This window comes from Mustela lutreola, chromosome 2, assembly GCF_030435805.1.
Source record: "Mustela lutreola isolate mMusLut2 chromosome 2, mMusLut2.pri, whole genome shotgun sequence".
In the NCBI taxonomy this organism is placed as follows: domain Eukaryota; kingdom Metazoa; phylum Chordata; class Mammalia; order Carnivora; family Mustelidae; genus Mustela; species Mustela lutreola.
In genome coordinates, this window is record NC_081291.1 from 103,328,877 (window position 1) to 103,349,233 (window position 20,357).

General features: G+C 41.3%; 1 long non-coding RNA gene across 1 annotated transcript; it reads right to left on the reverse strand.

Annotated features, from left to right (window-relative positions):
* Window positions 1–709: 709 nt before the first annotated feature.
* LOC131824631 (uncharacterized) lies at window positions 710–18,992 on the reverse strand. The gene is made up of 3 exons (XR_009350917.1): window positions 18,880–18,992; window positions 1,540–1,725; window positions 710–1,251 (listed from the first exon to the last, which is right to left on the reverse strand). It is a non-coding gene; the product is annotated as an uncharacterized LOC131824631 (long non-coding RNA).
* Between the last annotated feature and the right edge of the window lie 1,365 nt (window positions 18,993–20,357).

The following is a 20,357-nucleotide window of genomic DNA, read 5'->3' on the forward strand; positions in this document are numbered from 1 at the left end:
AAGACATCATGATGATTTCTCAATCCTGGGTTGGTTGGTTTTTTGTTGTTGTTGTTGTTTAATTAACATATACTATATTATTTGTTTCAGGGGTACAGGTGTGTGATTCATCAGTCTTCCACAATTCACAGTGCTCACCATAGCACAGATCTGGGTTGTTTGAAGCAAAAACATAGAAAGTTTGTGTTAGCACAGAGCACGGTACATGGCCTACAGCAGATTCAGGAAATGCAGGTTAGTGATAAGAGTCACAGTGGGCTAACAGAGATGGTCGAAGGCCAGGGGCGTAGTGGTAAGAGACCTGTACCGCCAAAAAGTAGTTAAGAGCACTCTCAGTTGCCAGGCTTCGCAGGTCAGCCAGTTGTTGTGAGTGAGGAGGGCAAGGAGAGCACCTCTCCAGTTCCCAGGGCTTTTGTAGAAAATGTTGAGAGAAACCTTCTTTTAGGTTTCTGGACATTTTGAATTCTTAATACTGGTTAGTATTTTTTTTTTTTTCCCTCTGAGTTTTGTGGAGCCCAGAGGGAAGCCAGGCAGAGCCAGATTTTTTTTTTTTTTAGTTTTGCTCTTTTGCACCATTAATTTGTTCCCTTTCTTTCTTCTTTTTGGAACTCACATCCAAGTAAATGGTTGAATTTGAGTTTCTTTTTCAATCACGTGAATTTACCTGGGGTTCAAAAACAACACTTTGAGAGACATAAAGAAATAGACCTTAAAGGGATGAAAGATTTATTTATCACTAGCAGATCCAAATTGTCAGCATAAATTCTACAATTTTACTGAGGTTTACACAACTAGGGAGAAATAGGGCTGGACTTTTGCTCTTTTTAGACTTAGATTTGCTGTTGAGATCAGCAGTTGTATGTGAAAAGTCAGGATCAGTTGCTTCTGTAAGTGGCCACATGCTGCCTATTGTCCCACTCATCACAAGTTAGCGAGTTTTGATTTTGTCAATAAGTTTTCCCAATACCATCTCTACCCGATTCTGGTAGAGATGGTACAATGCATTCCTCGCCCTGTTTGCTCTTCTTGGGTCCCCGGGATGACTTCGTTTCCAGCCTCCCTTGCAGGTGTGGGTGTCTTTGGCTTTTATCCGTGTAATGTAGGGGAGCGAAGTAAGCCGCCTTCAGTTTGGCTCTTAAACGTCCTGTGTGATCCTTCAGCTCTCTCTTCCCGACTCGCCATGTGTTCTAGATGAAGATTCCTGGGTCCCTCTTTGGAGAGGAGCTGCCAAGGGAGCGGCCTGACACCAGACTGTGACATAAATGAAAAATAAAAGCTTTATTATTTTAAGCCTATTCTCTGTCTGGCCTAAAACAAACTTCATTTTAACGAAGAATCCCCCATATTCTCCCATCACAGAGCTGGTGTCACATCGTGTTAACTGGGAGTCATTTTGGTATATATTTGGTTCTGCTTTTAGGAGCGTAAGTGGGATCGGATGTTCAGGAAGCCTGTATCCTTCCATGTTGCATGTGGCATCACTTGGATATTTGCCTTTATGTCCTTTTCAGTCCCACATGGGAGAGGGCTTGTGCTTACCCACGCCAGGGACGCACCATCCTTCGCCAGAGCTCTCTTTTCTCTCGATGGGCTTCTCCTTGCAAACTGCACTCATCGGTCCTTCACTTGAAGCCAAGTGCAACAATTCAAAGGAGTTGAGTACTTGGAAAAGGGCATACTCTATGAAATGCCTTCCTCCGAACACAGGATGGTAGTCTTTTGCCCCTTTTGGAAACAAAAAATTGTTTGGTAACCAAATTACTAATTCATTAGAGAGATTATCGTACTGTCTTTCTTGCTAAGAATCCAGAAATTCTTAGCATTTTAGAAGCCATCACATTTATATTACAATTTTTTCCCCTTCTAATTCATAGGCACCTCAAGGTCAAGGGAGCAGGTGGGTTTTTTTGTTTGTTGGTTTTTGTTTATTTTTTTTTAATCTTACATGCTGAGAGTTGGGTTAGTCTTGCTCCTTGATTCATAGCAAATTATCATTATCAGTCCATATAAAGCCCCTTTCTAGTTTTATATAATTTTATTTTTACCCATTTACCCTAATAATCATCCACCAATGTATCTGATATGTGTTGTTAAATATGTATGTATCCTTATAAGATATGGGTTGGGGTGTGTGTGTGTGTGTGTGTGTGTGTGTTTAAAATCTTTGCTTCCTTTCCATGGATATTAAGTGACATTGTTACACAGTCTGATGCAAATGTCTGGGCTGGTTTCTAGAATGTACATAAGTAAGCCACTTTCTCCACAGTCTTTCAGGTAACAAGCTGATGATTAGACTATGCAACTTTATTACATTTATATGGTTTTCAGTGCCCTTTGAAATGTGATTAGTTCTTTTAAGGATTGGGGACCCTTTTGACACTTAGCTTATGAATAATTAAATCCTATTAATACTCCAGACTGAACAAGACCTAATTTATTTCAAGTTCCGAGTCTCGGTAGAAGAGGCCTTGGCTCACCACCTTCCAAATAATATCACTACCTCATTTCATCTTCTCCTTAATTCATTTAAGTGGTAAAACACAGGTGACAGAAGAGGAGGTGTGTGTAGAGTATTATTGAAATATATTTTATTAATTTGGGAAAAAACCTTCAAATTCTAGAAAAGTAGGGAGAATAATAAACCATATACCTCTGAATTTCTTCCTTAAAAAATAATTTATTTCAGATACATAAAAAGACACTAAAGGAATATAAAGAGAATCACTGTGTCCATTCCTCCACTTTAGATCTTACAAATAGAGTTGAAGGCACTTTCCTGATCCAATTCCCAACTATCCTTCCACCCCTAAAATCACCATTATCTTGACTTTTGTTTGTCATTCCCATGTAAGACTTTATGCTTTTACTCATCCTATATGCATTCAAAACAGTAATATTATTTTGTAGATTGGAAACTTTATATAAATGATATCATACTCAGTAACCTTTTGTAACTGACTTTTTTTTTTTAAAGATTTATTTATTTATTTGACAGAGAGAGATTACAAGTAGGCAGAGAGGCAGGCAGAGAGAGAGAGAGGAGGAAGCAGGCTCCCTGCTGAGCAGAGAGCCCGATGCGGGACTCGATCCCAGGACCCTGAGATCATGACCTGAGCCGAAGGCAGCGGCTTAACCCACTGAGCCACCCAGGCGCCCATGTAACTGACTTTTTTTTTTTTTTTTAAGATTTTTATTTATTTATTTGACAGAGAGAGAAAGATCACAAGTAGAGCAGCAGGCAGAGAGGTCAGGGGAAGCAGGCTCCCTGCTGAGCAGAGAGCCCCATGCGGGACTCGATCCCAGGATCCTGAGATCATGACCCGAGCTGAAGGCAGAGGCCCAACCCACTGAGCCACCCAGGCGACCCTGTAACTTACTTTTTTATTTAACTTTTTTTGGGAGGTTTGTTTTTTTTTCTGGTTAATATGTGTGATTCTGATTCATTTAAATTCCATTGCCACCTGTTTTGTTGCATTACTAGGGTTCATTTCTGCTATGACAAGCAATGCTAACGTGAACATTCTTGAGCATGTTCTCTTCGGTACATGAGCGAATTTCTCAGAGTGGATGCTTGGAAGTGAGGAGCTGATGGCTTCTGGTGCTCCTTCCCCTGCCTGGCGCTCCTGCCTGTCCTGCTTCTGGTGTAGCTCTCTCCTCCGGGTCTTGCAGCCAGCTGGGCAAATTTTCTGCTGAGTACAGCCTCTTGTCAGTGGCTGAGTGCTTGGAAGGTGGTGCTCCCTCTGATCCTCTTTGGCTTCCACAGTTGTCGTGACTGTCCTCTCTCTATTTCTGGCACCCAGGCTCTCAATGGACCCTCCTGGAGAGCAGTCAGGGGTTTGGAGGAACCCCTCCAAACGCTGGCTTGTCATCAGCTTGGGGCCCATCCCTATTGCCTCTGCCTCAAAGCCCTCCTCGCCATTGGACTCATTGTATTTTTCACCCCGGTCCCCAGCTTTCTCATCTTGGCCACCAAGATCCTCTCTCCTGCCAGACCCACCTCCCACCAAAGTTCTCTTTGTCACCAGTGACCCCATTTTGTTCACCCTCACCACTGGGCATCTCTCTACCACCAAATCACTTAATTCCATTAAGCCACATACTTTTTTTTAATTGAAGTATAGTTGACACACAATGTTACATTAGTTTCCAGTGTGCAACATAGTAATGGGACAACTCGGTATGTTAGAGTCTGCTCACTGCAGTGTAGCTAACTTCTGTCACCGTATGATGCTATTATAATGCCACAGACTCTATTCCTAAGGCTCTGCTTTTCAATCCTCTGACCTGTTCATTCCAGAACTGGAAGCCTGTATCTCCCTCTCCCCTGCACCTGTTTTACCCAATACCCCTCCCCCCTTCCCTCTGGCAACCATCTTTCATTCTCTGTATTTATGGGTCTGTTTCTGCTTTTTGTTTATTTATTCATTTGTTTTGGTTTTTTTTAGATTCTGCACGTAAGGGAAATGATGTAGTATTTGTCTTTCTTTGACTTATTGTACTTAACGTATTACCCTCTAGCTCCATCCTCGTTGCAAATAGCTAGATCTCATTCTTTTTTATAGTTGAGTAATATTACTCTGTGTGTGTATGTGTGGGCGCGCACGTGTGTGTGACATCTTCTTTTATTCATCTGTCAATGGACACTTGGGCTGCTTCCATGTCTTGGCAATTGTAAATAATGCTGCAGTAAGCATAGAGGGGCACGGATCTTTTCAAATTAATGTTTTCATTTTCTTTGGGAAAATATCCAGCAGTCAATTCCTGGATCATATGGATCATATGTTTAATTTTTTGAGGAAACTTTATATTGTTTCTACCCCAATTTACATTGGGGTCCAGTGCCTACCAGTGACTACCCTAATTTACATTCCCACCAGCAGTGCACGAGGGTTCCTTTTCCTCCACATCCTTGCCAGCTCTTGTTATTTCTTGTCTTTTTGATACTAGCCATCCTGACTGGTGGGAGGTGATATCTCATCGTGGTTTTGATTTGCATTTTCCTGATAATTAGTGATGTTGAGCATCTTTTCATGTGTGTTGGCCAACTGTACGTCTTTTTTGGGAAAAAATGTCTTCAGGTTTTCTGCCCAGTTTTTATAATTGGATTATTTGTGTTTTGGGTGTTGAGTTATAGAAGTTCTTTAACTATTTTGGGTATTAACCCTTTGTTGAATATATCATTTGTGAAAATCTTCTCCCATTCAGTGGGTTGCCTATTTGTTTTGTTGATGGGTCCTTTCACTGGGAAAGGGCTTTTTATTTTGGTGTAGTCCCAATAGCTTATTTTTGCTTTTATTTCCCTTGCCTGAGGAGAAATACCTAGAAAAAAATTTAGACTTAACACCCCTAATGGACAGTCTTTACCACTACCACTACCACTTTTCTTCTCTCCCCCAGACCACACTCAGATCTGAAACTTCACCACCAAGAACTTACTTTCTGTCACTGGGCCCTTCCCTGTCATCTGACACCCAATATACATCACTTTAACCCAATCCCATGGAATATTGTCCTACAGAGCTCATCTCCACGGACTCCCTGTTGGTTGGCCTCTGCTGTCCCAACAATCTCAGGCATTGATCCCTTGAGCCTGCTTAAGAGGGTGGGCTCCTCCTCTATGCTGATTTCCACATTAGAGAAGTGATGTGGAAGATTGATTTAGGAATTCCTTCGAGGGTCAGAGAATCCCAGGAGAGAGCCAAGGCTGAGCTCCTCAGCTGCAATCAAGAAGCCCTCCTAGATACTGTGACCTGGGAAACTCCCCAAAGTAAAATGGATGTCTATGCAGTCTCAAGGTTCCAGTGACCCAGAAATGCCCTCCACCAAGGAATGTTAGTTACCATGTCTTAAGAGTGGCTTGCTGGTGATTTGGAGCTCAAATTCGAAATGAAGCCATAGAACCAGTGTTAGGTCTGCCCTTTGGTGAGGCACTTTGGCTTCTCAGGTCTCACTGGCCAGAATGTGCCCAGTGGAGACAGAGCAGTTTCCCAGGGGCTGTTTGTCCTTATGGAGGCCAGAGGGTGCTGCCTGGGATGGTGGGAACACTGGTCTCTGAGCTATTGTCCCCAATAAAGAGCCAGGTTAAGTATTTTCCCCTGGTGGAAGAGAGAGGCCGCTAAAAGATCTAATGGAGGGGCGTCTGGGTGGCTCAGTGGGTTAAAGCCTCTGCCTTCGGCTCGGGTCATGATCTCAGGGTCCTGGGATCGAGCCCCACATTGGGCTCTCTGCTCAGCGGGGATCCTGCTTCCCCTTCTCTCTCTGCTTACTTGTGATAACTCTCTCTCTGTCAAATAAATAAATAAAATCTTAAAAAACAAAACAAAAAAAAAGATCTAATGGAGGAGAGCAAGGAGAACAGGCAGAATTAGGGCCTTCCCAAGCCAGGGAAGAGCCAAGCTGCTTGGGTAAGAACAGAGACTCTTGTAAACAAGACCCCCCCACCCCCCCCACACACACCAGCTGATGGCACAGAATGGGCAGGCTACTGCAGAATATAAATTGGGAAAAAAGATAAGGCACTTTTCACAGTGGCTTTTCCAAGAAAAAAAGACAAGGGTCAAGAAGACGTCTTTCCAAAGGCCAACTCAGCGTCAGTTCTGCATAGGGTCAGGCCCAGTAGAAACTAAAGCTGTCTTTAAGGGCAATAGGGATGCTCAGGGGTTCAGGAATGCAAGACAGTCATGGGTCTGATGCTGGAGAGGAAACTGGGGCTTAGGAATGGACTTCACACATGGGAAGAGGGTTAGGACAAGACAGAAGCGTGACCCTGGAAGATCCTAGAGATGGGCATGCCTGCAACCACAAGGTTCCCTTTTTCCCGGAGCAAAAGAAAATGAAAAGCACCACATCCTGTAGCAACGAAGCAGACTGTAAGGGCCAGAGCTGTCCCAGCAGCAGTAAGTAGTAAGTCACCAGTAATAAAGTATGTCCCTATCACATAACGCTCAGTGTGATGGTACATGGAAAAAGATACAACACGACTTCTGGGATATTCTTTTTTTTTTTTTTTTTTTTAAGATTTTATTTATTTGACAGAGAGAGACACAGTGAGAGAGGGAACACAAGCAGGGAGAGTGGGAGAGAGAGAAGCAGGCTCCCCACTGAGCAGGGAGCCCAATGTGAGGCTCGATCCCAGGACCCTGAGATCATGATCTGAGCCAAAGGCAGACTCCTAACTACTGAGCCACCCAGGCACCCCAACTTCTGGGATATTCTTGCCAGAAGTTTATAAGCTCAATATAATCAAGAAAATATCAGTCAAAATCAAATTTAGGGACATTTCATAAAATAAGTTACCAGTACTTTTCAAAAGCATCGAGTTCATGAAAAACAAGATGGAGGAAATGTCACAAATTGAAGGATAATAAGGAGTTATGATAAATCAATGCCTTGGGGAAAGGGGAGATTCTGGACTGAACCCCAAAGACATTTGTGGGAGAACTAATAAAATTCTGCAAGTCTGCAGATTTTAGTCATAACACCAATTTCTGGGTTTTGATTCTTGTACTGTAACGATGTAAACTGTTAACAGTGGGGGAATTAAACAGGAACTCTGCACTATTTTTGCAACTTTTCTTTAAGTCTAACATTATTTCAAACTAGAAAGATTAAAAAAAAAACCCTGCCTGACACCTTTTGATGGGGGGCAATTTTTGACCATTGAGTCAGTTTCTTCATTAACTATTGGTTCATCTAGGTTTTCTAGTCCTTCTCTAGACAACTCTGTAAATCTTTCTCTAAAGCTTTCCATTTCAACTCTGCTTTCAGAATCATTGGCATGATATTAATTTATATTATTCTCCAATATGTTTTGAAATCTTTGCTGGGTTTACAGCCATAACCCCTTTTTCATTAAAGCTATTATTTACTTGTGCGTTTTCTTGCTGTTTCCCCTTTGATTGGGACTGCCAGGGGTTTGTCTTTTTATTAGCCTTTCAAAGAATCTGCTTTGGTTTTGTTAGTCATTCTTTTTCTATTTTCAATCATTTCTGGTTCAACTTCACATTTTCTTCCTTCTTTTTTTGTGTGTTCATTCTATGGCTCTTTTTCTAGCTTCTTGGATTGAACACCATGCTCATGGATTTCTCGCCCTTTTTGTTTATACTGTAAGCAGGGCACAGTTATTGTTTCTAGTTCTATTTATATCACTTACGTTGTCATATATAGTATTTTCATTGTACAATTTTAACGGTCATAATTTCTGTTATAACTTTTCTTTTAATCCGTGGGTTATTTTTAAGTGTGCCTTTTATTTCAAAACATACGGAATATATTTTTGTATAATTTAAAAATATAATTCATTTAGAAAATATATAATTTAACAGGACTTGTATAATTTTTAACTATAACTTTTATTATGATGACATTTATTTTATCAAAATACATACATTCTTATAGTCTAAATGATATCACTGCTATTTGGCACAAAGGTTCATAATACAATTTCAATAAATACTGTTCATCTGCTCTTCACTCTTCACACCAAAACAGTTATTGGTTGCCTGAAATGAGGAAAGTGTTTCAAAATAGAACATGTGTCATTGACTGTATGATCTAAGGTTTCAGTTTTGACTCGCTGTCCCTGCACCTTTCCAACAATTCTGTATACTAATGGAGAGTATTGAAGCACACCTTGAGCTTGATTTGTGATTCAGTTCACCATCTTCAAACAAATTACGGCCAATAAAAGTTTTCAAATTAACATCTCTCTGGCACTTGCAGGTGTCAATGACACTTGTGTGTGGATAGAGGTCACAGAGATTTGTGATTGCGCCGAAGAATATAGGTCCAGAATCAGTACTTATTATTGCTAGTATTAAAGAGTGACAAGTAATATCCTGGTGAATTTATATATTCCCACTATTTGAAACACTGAGCTAAGCTGGAATCTGAGGACAAGGTCAGGAAAGTCACCCTCTAAAATGGAATCTAATGGGATTTAATATACAAGGGAGTGGAGTTTTTATACCATATTCTGTTTTGTGTGCTTTCCTAGGCACCCAAGATGTTAGAAGTAATGGCCCTGACTTATCCAGAGTAAAAAGAGAATCTAATATTAGCTATGTGTCACCGCCTGTATTAGTCAGGGGTGATCAGAGATGTAGAACCAATGGGGTGTGTGTATGTGTGTGTGTGTTTGCTCTATTTAGACCTTGCACTATCTGGATAAGTCTCACATTATGCAGGACAAGCTGCTTTTCTCAAAGTCCACAGATTTATTTATTTATTTTTAAAGATTTTATTGCTTTATTTGCGAGAGAGAGTAAACAAGAGAGAATGCACAAGCAGGGAGGGCAGGGGAAGGGAGGTGTAGAAGGAGAGAGAGAAGCAGACTCCCTGCTGAGCAGGGATCCTGCCCTGGGCTTGATCCCAGAACCCTGAGATCAGGACATGAGCTGAAGGCAGATGCTTAACTGACTGAGCCACCCAGACACCCCAAATCCACAGATTCAAATGAAATCTCATCTAAAAAACACCAATTCAGAAACATCCAGAATAATGTTGGACCCACCACCAAACACTGTGGCCCAACCAAGTTGACACATAATATTAGCCAGTACACTGTCCAAGGAGGATGGGATTGTGACGGGTGGCTGCTGGTATTTTAGTCCTTAGAAGACAGGGTACCTACAATGAAAAGTGGCCTGACTTTGATTCCCAACTGTATTTCCTTTTAGTTTTGTGGCCTTGAGCAGTTTAGTTAACCTCTGGGAGCTTCAGATTCTATAACGAAATAATAAAGTTGTGAGAATTCAATGATATAATTCTGTGTATCATCCAAGGGTCCCTTCATATGTGCTCAAAGATTGCTCATATCCCCCCTGCTTCTCCAGGAGGAAGCATTCTCCACCTGCTACCTCAGTCCAAGCCATACTCCTTATGAGATGAAACAACACTCTGGACTCCGGCCACGTTCTGATTACTAATTCCATTTTCCATGTATGTGAACATATAAATTCTTGTCAGAAAAGATTGTCCTATTGTTCATGAAGGCAATGGCATTCCTTTAAAAAAAAAAAATAGAATTATGTCAGGGTGCCTGGGTGGCTCAGTTGGTTAAGTGACCGACTTGATTTCAGCTCAGGTCATAATAATCTCAGGGTATTGAACCCCATCTTGGGCTCCGTGCTCAGTAGCGAGTCTGCTTGAGGATTCTCCCTCTCCCTTTGTCCCTCTCCCTGCTTGTGCTTTCTCTCATTTAAATAAATAAGTCTCTAATCTTAAAAAAATAGAATTTTGTCCTCCATGCATGCAGTATGTGTGTGTGTGTGTGTGTGTGTGTGTATGTGTGTGTAGCCATTTTCTTCATTAAGAAAATCTAACACACAGTGTTACGTTGTTTTCAGGTGTACAACATAGCTATTTGATTGGTTTATGCTATGCTATGCTCCCCACAAGTGTAGCTACCATCTGTCACCATACAACACTATTACAATACCACTGATGGTATTCCCTATGCTGTACCACAATGTTATTCTTATTCATAAATCAATGTCTGAGCCAGAAATTGTTCGTAAGAAATCTGCTCTAAGAAACTCATAAAAAGAGGTTGTTGTTGTTATTGTTATTTTTAATCAAGGAGAACTCATAGAGATTCAATTATGGGAAATCGCCTATCCTCATTGGAAACCATAAAATGAATTCCCTGCCTCCATCTCTAGACTGGGACTACACAGTCTTGTTCATTTCTCTTGGGCTTTCCTTGCTATATTCTAAATATTTTCTCCCCTATAATTTTGGGCCACATGTGACAGTTCATAGTTTTGCTGTCCTGCTCTTTATATGGCCTTGCAGCTCCCTGCACATGGCATCTGACCAACTCACTGTGTTTCAGAGATCAAATTCAAGATAGTTGGATTGGTTGCTGGTCGGATGGTTCCATCGGCTGTGGCTAAGTGGGAATGGATCGTGTCATTGAAAGACTAATCCTTCCAGGAATATAAGTCAGAAACTTAGCCTGGAAAGGTAGGTTGGGTATGCCGGGCAAAGTAACCTACAACTTAGTTTCCAATATGGCTGCCTCGCTGGGTCCACTGACGCACCTCAGAAACCTGTACCTGCCCTATGCTCCTGCAGTCCTACAGCTTACCTTTTCACTCAGCTAGCTCCCAGATTTGCACCATCTGGCTTCTCCTCAAATCAGAGAAGCCAAAGCTCCTACAGGCCTTTCTGCCCCTGGCTGCCCTTTGTCCAGCCAGGGAGAACTTTGACCACACCCTTATGTGGTTCTCAAAGACCACTCTGATCTTTGGCATGGACCAGACATCTCCTCTTGTCTTGCTTTTGGATCCCTGTCTCCAGTCTCAGTGGCCTCCCTGGTGTCTCTCTCCTCCTCCCTCCTTGGACCTGTGGATTTTGTCCCTATTCATATTCTCCTACTGTCTCACTGGATCTTCTCGCTCACGATGCTCATGGATCAGTACTTCACTCCACTCCAGCATGAACCAACGCATAATGTTGGCTTCCTGAAATTGCACAGCTGAGAGGAAAACCCAGACTAAAGGCTGGATCCCTGTGACATGTGATATGTCCCGAGAGGACAAGCCTAAAACAGCCAGACCGCCAGTGCCCTACAGTACCATCAATGGCAAGCAGCAGCCAAGCTTCACGGTGAGAAGAACCAGCATGTGAGTCAGCAGGCCTGGGTTTGAATACTGGCTCTTATATTCACTAACTGTGGGAACATGGCCAAGTTTTCCGAGGCTTAGTCCTATAACACAATAATCATTATAATAGTTAAGGCTCAGAGTTGCTAGAAAAACTAAATGAGACGAGTGCAAAGTAATTAGCATATAAGAAACAAATGGTAATAGTTATTTTAAATCATTTTTATCAGTGTTAATAGCAACATCTCCTAGTCCCCAGGAAATGGTTAAAAAGGAGGTATTGTTATGCCACACAGTCAACCCCTCATTTCTGAAATAGGCTTTCCTATTTACTCCATCTATCCTACAAGGTCATTGCTGTATGGGGGCGGTGAAGAAATGACGGATGTATTTATAGCAGTTAAGGAAACTGTATTTTGGATTTGGAGAACTTCCCCCACCTAAAACCCTCTCCTGTAATAAAAGTTTAAAGTCCTTTCCTTGCAGCTTACCTTATATATATATTTTTTGTCAATGTCACATTGAGGTTTCTCTGTGCAAGCACCACCATACTAAAACATATATCTTATGGAATTTTGGTTGGAGGGAAAATTATTTCTAAGTCATTTTTCCTATAGCTAAGAAGTATACAGTAATTAAAACATTATTTGTAAACAGGAACAAAAAATAATTTATAGCTTATATATGATCATTGCATTCTTTCATGAACTCACATATTTATGTGTTGAATAAAACCTATGAATACTAACTGGCTCTTTATTCCAGTAAATGAGACAGGTAAGGGAGTGAATTGGAGAAGAAAGTGTGGGGCACATAATTGAAAAATAAGATGGAATGATGGATTTGAGATGCATGTCTGCCACGGAATCACTTTGTGACTCTAAATAAGTAGGACACGTTTGGGCTTTGAGCTCTCCACCTGGAAGATTATGAGAATATAACTATCTGGAAAGTATGGCACGAGAGTCTATTTTTTTTTTTAAAGGGAGAACATCAGAAAGATTTTTTGGACTTTTGGATCCAAATGGGCAAACATTAAAAACAAGAGTCTAGGAAACATTTTATCCCCGGTTAACAGAGTTTGTAATATTTGAAGAAGCTATATTATATCTAGTGTTTCATCAAAATAATAGTTACATATACATTGTTTCAGCAAAGAGATGGATGAATGGGCAGTTTATAAAAGATGAAACACGTTTGTCCAAGGAACATATAAAACAGTTGCCATCCTCACTAATCATCTCAGCATTGCAAGCTTAACAATGAGATAACTTTTTCCCCCCGCTATTCAAATTGGAAAAAAAATTAAACAGTCTGATGATATGAATCCAGCTTTGGTTGAGGGTGTGGGGAAATGCACATGTTGATGGTAGTATAAGATAGCAAAGGACTTTTTTTAGAGCAATCTGGTAATAGCTCTAAAAATTTTAAACCTGCATGCCCTTGGACAAGGAAATTCCACTTTGAAGGATCTGTCCTCCTTAAATACACACACTGTACAAAGATGTACATATGACGGTGTTTGTTACAGCAATGTTTGTAATGGCATGAAAGGGGAACCTGATCATCCATTAATAGAAAGTGATTCAATAATTTACCATACAACCATATTACCATCTGCCACTATGAAAAGGAATGAAGCAAATCCACAGATACTGACAGATCGGGTATGAAGAAGGATTGTCCATGAAATACTGTCATAAAGACAAGTTGCAGAACAATACCTAGAAAATGATCTCATTTTAAAAAGTTCATGTGGAAGATACCCATTAAAATAATAAGAGGAAGATTAATTTTGAAAGGTGAAGTGATGACTTTTCCTTTTTTACTTGATATATGTCTAAAAAATTAAAAATTTATGTGTTTTTTGTAGATGGGGAATTAGTTCTAAAGATACGATAGATTCAAGCTAAACATCTTCTGGAAAGAATCCATCACAGGCGATGTGTACTTCTTACTGCATCATATCAGGGGGCAGAGCCATAACATCTTAGTCAGTCAGGGAAGTTGAGATTGCCCCCTGGAGGAGAGTGGTAGCAACACTTCACCTTCATCCTACAGGTGGGTTTTCCCCTTTGCAACTGAACAGTTATCTGTGTGGAGTGTGTTGGTATCAGAAGAGTCCTCTGTCCATCCACCATTCACCTACTGACTTTACCACCAAGTTTTCTGCCTAAATTAGTATTTTCATTTGAGTTGAAAATGATTTTTTAATTCTATCATCCCTTCTGTTATATCAATTTTCATTATTCCATTAAGTAGAGCTTTCTCTCATTGACTGGAACTATTTGCTTACTCTGAAATACAGCTCCTCCTAGAAAAGTAGGATTTAATCACCATTTAAATGTTTGTTGGCCACTGATAGTTCTTTGTGAATTATCTTTTAAGTGCCCTTGCCTGTTTGCAATGGGTATGTTCCTATTTCTCTTACTGATATGTTGGCATTCTTTGACATATGTGGTGTATATGTCAGTTTGTTGTCTGACTTTTCATTTATTTGTTTCATGTACAGACACTTTATATTTTAGTGTGGTCTACTAATCTTTCTCTTTGTGGTTTCCTCATTACTTTTATGCACAGAAATGCTTCTTTATCCCAAAGCCAAATCCATCTTTATTTTCTTACAGCTATTTTATTGTTGAATATCTTTATAATTAGAGAATACATTTATTTATTTTTTTAAAAAATTTTATTTATGTATTTGACAGAGAGAGAGAGCCAAAGAGCACAAGCAGAGGTGGAGGGCATGGCAGAGGGAGGAGACACAGGCACCCTGCTGAACAGGAATTCCAACATGGGGCTCCATCCCCGGACTCTGGGATCATGACCTGAGCCATGACCGAGCAGAAGGTAGGTGCTTAACCAATGGGGCCACCCAGGCACCCCAAGAACACATTTGTTTTAAAAACACTAAGGTTTTTTTTCTTCCTTCCTTCCTTCCTTCCTTCCTTGAATATGCATATTTACTATTCCTCTATGTAAAATCCTTCCCTACCTTCCTATTGAATGCATGATAAAAGTCAGACTTGGTAGTTTGGCATTTCAGCTCTTTTGAGTTTGGCCTTCCTTGGCACCTCATTTCCATCCACACTTTAGCACTAGTAGACAACTTGCAGTTCCCTGAATTGTTAATGCTGTTCCATATCTTTATAATGCTGTTTCTTGTTAGGTCCGTGATCAAAGGAGCAAGACTGATACAAAGCAAAGGTCAAGCAAAGCTTTATTTCGTGCCAAGCATTGAGAATCAAACCAACCATTCGGGGCCGCCCCTTACAGAGAGAGTGAGCCGCTCCCAGCCTCACAGACTAACTTTTATAGAGCAAAGGCCATGTGGTTGAGCCTGGCCATACACAGATGGCCAATGAGATTGTAACACACAGAGAAAGCTGCACAGTCATGCTAGGTCACACCTGGGTGGCCAATTGAATTACAATTCACCCCATAGTAGCTACTTGAACTAGCCTATCACCTTGGTCAGAATTGGCGCCCAAAAGGCGGGTCCCACACTCCTTGATAGCTAGGGAGAGAGTATGCATGCTCCACTGATTGGATGTCTCCACCTGATCCCTGCATTCGGGCTGTTATCTCCACCTGACCTGACCCGCCCTTGTATTTGGGCTCTGTTATCAGGGACTGGTCAACCATATTTTACTAGTTTCCTGGACTTGCTTTTAAGTAAGCTCCCCTGGGGTGGGGGGTCAGGGTCAGTTTAAGTTTTACTGCATAAACAACAAAAACACTGTTTAACCCAGATGAAATCGCTCTGGCTAAATAGGCCCTTACACTTATATCTTTATAAATATAGATTCCCTTTTCCATGCCCTACCACAGTTTGCCTGATAAACTTCTTCTTCCTGTAAGAAAGGAACCTCCTTTTGTGTGATATTTTGTTTTTCTCCAGTTCAGTTTGTCACCCCTTTGGGTACACCCAAAGGTCCTCCCAGGTCCTTTGGTTAGATTTGTATTGACTTTTAGCTCATTGCATTAGCATTGTCATGACCATTTTCTGCCAATCTTCTTCACTGTAAAGTTCCTGGTGTTCCCTTTGTTTAAGAGGCAATTTAGGGAGATGTTTTGAGACTAGGTAAATATCATCTTCCTCAAGAATGTCCAATGGAAAAAAGACAGCCTCTTCAACAAATGGTGTTGGGAAAACTGGATGGCCACATGCAGAAAAATGAAACTGGACCATTTCCTTATGCCACCCACAAAAATAGACTCAAAATGGATGAAGGACTTCAATGTGAGAAAGGAACCCATCAAAATCCTTGAGGAGAACACAGGCAGCAACCTCTTCAACCTCAGCCACAGCAATTTCTTCCTAGAAACATCAACAAAGGCGAGGGAAGCAAGGGCAAAAATGAACTACTGGGATTTCATCAAGATCAAAAGCTTTTGCACAGCAAAGGTAACAGTCAACAAAACCAAAAGACAACTGACAGAATGGGAGAAGATATTTGCAAACGACATATCAGATAAAGGGCTAGTGTCCAAAATCTATAAAGAACTTAGCAAACCCAATACCCAAAGAACAAATAATCCAATCAAAAAATGGGCAGAGGACATGAACAGACATTTCTGCAAAGAAGACATCCAGATGGCCAGCAGACTCATGAAAAAGTGCTCCACATTACTCAGCATCAGGGAAATACAAATCAAAACCACAATGAGGCACCACCTTACACCAGTCACAATGGCTAAAATGAACAAGTCAGGAAATGACGGATGCTGGTGAGGATGCGGAGAAAGGGGAACCCTCCTACACTGTTGGTGGGAATGCAAGTTGGTGCAGCCACTCTGGAAAACAGCATGGAGGTTCCTCAGAAAGTTGAAAATAGAGCTACCCTACAACCCAGCAATTGCACTACTGAGTATTTACCGTAAAGATACAAATCTAGTGATCTGAAGGGGCACGTGTACTTGAATGTTTATAGCAGCAATGTCCACAATAGCCAAACTCTGGAAAGAACCTAGATGGCCATTAACAGATGAATGGATAAAGAAGATGTGTTATATATGTTATATATATACAATGGAATACTATGCAGCTATCAAAAGAAATGAAATCTTGTCATTTGCGACAACGTGGATGGAACTAGAGGGTATTATGCTTAGTGAAGTAAGTTAATCGGAGAAAGACATCTATCATATGATCTCCCTGATATGAGGAAGTAGAGATGCAACATGGGGAGTTTGGGGGGTAGGAAAAGAATAAATGAAACAAGATGGGATCGGGAGGGAGACAAATCATAAGAGACTCTTAATCTCACAAAACAAACTGAGGGTTGCCAGAGGGGAAGGGGATAGGGAGAGCATGGTGGGGTTATGGACATTGGGGAATATCGCCCTTGACGCGCAAGGACGACAAGATGCCCCAGTTCGGATGCATCTTCTTTCTCTTTATTTCTGCAAGTCTACACACTTATATATGCTTACATGACCAATCAGCGAGCAGGGTATAGGAGGGAGCGAATCAGGCTGTGCACCTAAATGAACAACTTCACTAGCAACCAATGCTGTTTACTTCCTCTTTGGGCGTTCCGCTTAGTCTCACTAGGCAATCCTAACCTGGCAACTAGCCAGGCGCCATCTTTTAATGTCGGAGGCCGCCCTGGCCAGGGGCCTGCCTCCGACATCTCCCCCTTTTTTCTTTTATGGCAGGGATCGTGCCTGTCTTAGGTTGTCAGTGGCGGGGAATATCCTTACCCGTCATGAGATGGCAGATATCAATGATCTGCGTCCTGTCTTAGGTTGGTATATTTTCCCCACCAATCTTACCCGTCGTTGACTACCGATCCAGCATACTTAGCCACACTTGTGGGGATGTTCCAGCCTCGATGGCTAACAAGGCCTGCACCATGGCTTGCTGTTGCCAATGTTGCTGTCGCCTCCAAATTTGCAGATTCCTTACTAGCAGAATCAAGCCCACTACGAGGATTATCATCAGACCAATTACGCTAGCCCATTGTTTCGTAAAGGTTAACACATCTTGCAATGTTTTGATTATCTCTGGGAGGGTTGCAAGCTCAATTCTGGTGTTATTTATCCTTGTTATGCCTAGTAGCAGGTGCTGAGTATAGTTTTGGAATTCTGCGGACTAATTCCCCTGCAAGTATTGGGAGAGCTGTCGGGAGACATTCTGTAGGTCACTCATATTAGTATAGGCTATGGGAGTTACACAAATTGCCAGGAAGGGTACTATGCATCCCAGTCCCAATAGGGCCCCCCATATGTCCACTTGTTCTTGAACCAAATCCACTCTCTGGTTGACTATCAGGATTATACCGCTGGTTGTTTTGGTCCTCTAAAACCAGAAAGGCAGAGGCCAGGTCATGATCTCTACCACATGTGGTGCAGCAGCTACAAGCTCCTTGGCACGCCATAGGATTATACGGCGGAGGGGCACTAGGCGTCGCTGGAGTCGACAGTTTCAACTGTTCAAACTTGGGAGTGCATTTTACGGTCTAACTCCTCCCCTGACATTTCTTCTTCCTCTTCACTAGAACTACCCCCCTCTAAGGCACGAGAAGACCGCTCCTCTTTCACTTCCTCCAATGCCTCTGCTCCCTCTTGTAGAGCTGATTCACATTTGGGTTTAGGCCCCACCAGGCATCCCCGGACTAAGGTCCATATTGCCAGGGTCCTGGGTGGCAAAGGCGTTTTATTGTCCTGTTTCTTCAAATCCTCCCCTAAGTGGTCCCATTGAGGTATGTTTAGCAAGCCTTCATCTAGGAACCATGGAGCTGCCTTTTCCACTGTATTCAAAAAGGCCCGAGCAGTTTTTGCTTTTAGTGGAGTTCCATTGGCTTTCAGCAGGTCTTCTAAAGACCCTTCCAACCGCACTTTAGATACTTCAGATCCCATTATGAACACAAAGACAACAGACGCGGACGTTAAAGACTCGCCGCTAAATTCCAGCTCTAAGGCCGCTCCGCTTCTTATTGCGGACTTGTACAAGATTCCCACCACTTTGATCGTGGTCCCTTCCCCGCTTACCTGTGGTTTCGATAAGAAAATCCCAGCTCTATAGCCGTTCCGCTTCTTGTTGCGGTCTTGTACAAGTTTCCCACCACCTCTGTCGTGGTTTTACCCCGCTTGCCTGCGGACTTCTCTCTTGCAAGGTTTTTCTATTTTTACTCCCAGCTTTACCGCGGAATTCCCACTTTTGAACGTGGCCTTTACTCCCCGCTTTACCGCGGAATTCCCACTTTTGAACGTGGCTAACATCTCCGCTTACCCGCGGACCTTTACTCCCCGCTTTCCTGCGGATTACCTTGCAAGATTCCTTTATTTAGTTCCCGGGTGCCAGCGCCATTTATAGCCCTCAACGCGCAAGGACAACAAGACGCCTCAGTTCGGATGCATCTTCTCTCTCTTTATTTCTGCAAGTCTACACACTTATATACGCTTACATGGCCAATCAGCTAGCAGGGTACAGGAGGGAGCGAATCAGGCTGTGCATCTAAACGAAACTTTGCTAGCAACCAATGCTGTTTACTTCCTCTTTGGGCGTTCCGCTTAGTCTCAGGAGACAATCCTAACCTGGCAACTAGCCAGGCGCCATCTTTTAATGGCGGAGGCCGCCCTGGCCAGGGCAGGGGAAGGTATGTGCTATGGTAAGTGCTGTGAAGTGTGTAAACCTGGCAATTCACAAACCTATACCCCTGGGGCTAATAATACCTTATATGTTTATATAATGTATTGTATAAAATAAAATTAAAAACATTTTTTTAATTTAAAAATTAAAAAAAAATTAAAATTATTTTTAAAAGTCCTCTTCCTCATTAAACTCTTAACTACTGATGTTGGCATTGGCATCTATTAATGGTTTTCTAATTCCATCATTTCTTTTGTATTTACTAGTTGGCATTCTACTATAAGGAAAAACTCTCCTTATTTTTTAATTTATTTACTTATTATTTAAATTTATGTGTATGGACTATGGATTATTTGTTTTAGTCATTACTTTTATTCCAGTCAATGGGTTATAAAACATTACAATCATTGTTTGAGTTAATGTTCATGTTGTCCCAGATTGAATCCATGGGAATTCCTTCAAGCTGGCTCCTATGTCCTGTCACTCTTTGGTACTTATTTGCCTTCTGACACAAGATGGTCTAGGCTCATATTATTCTTTCAGTGTCCCAGGCTAGAGGTCAACTCCCCCCACCAAGATGTCTGGTTTCTTTCAGTGGAAATGGCGTTATGTTCATTATTTTTAGGTAACTTCCTTATTTTCAAGTAACTCCTTTTTTTTTTTTTTTTTTTAAAGTAACTCCCTTATTTTTAGATAACTCCTTTTATTTTTAACTACCTTCCCTGTCAGGAGAAACTGGCTTCCATTATCCTCTATGTAGTTACTCATTTGCTTAAGCCTAGAAAATACAGAAAGTAGTTTCAGAATTGCTAATTAGACTTCAATATTTATATGCTATTTGTCACTTTTGAGGTAAAATTTACATACAATGAAATGCAAAAATCTCAAGTGTACCATTTAATGAGTTCTGAAAAATGCACACACCTGTGCAACCCAAGCCCTTATCAAGATACAGAACATTATCACCAATTCCAGAAATTCCCTCATGCCCTTTTCTAGTCAACCTAACCACTAGAGGCAACCATTTTATGATTTTCTTTTCATTACAGATTTGTTGGATTTGTTTAGAAATTCATTTAAATGGAAAAATACAGAAAGTACTTTTTCATGTATGGTTTCTTTTGTTTTACATAATAGTTTTTTAAAAACTATTT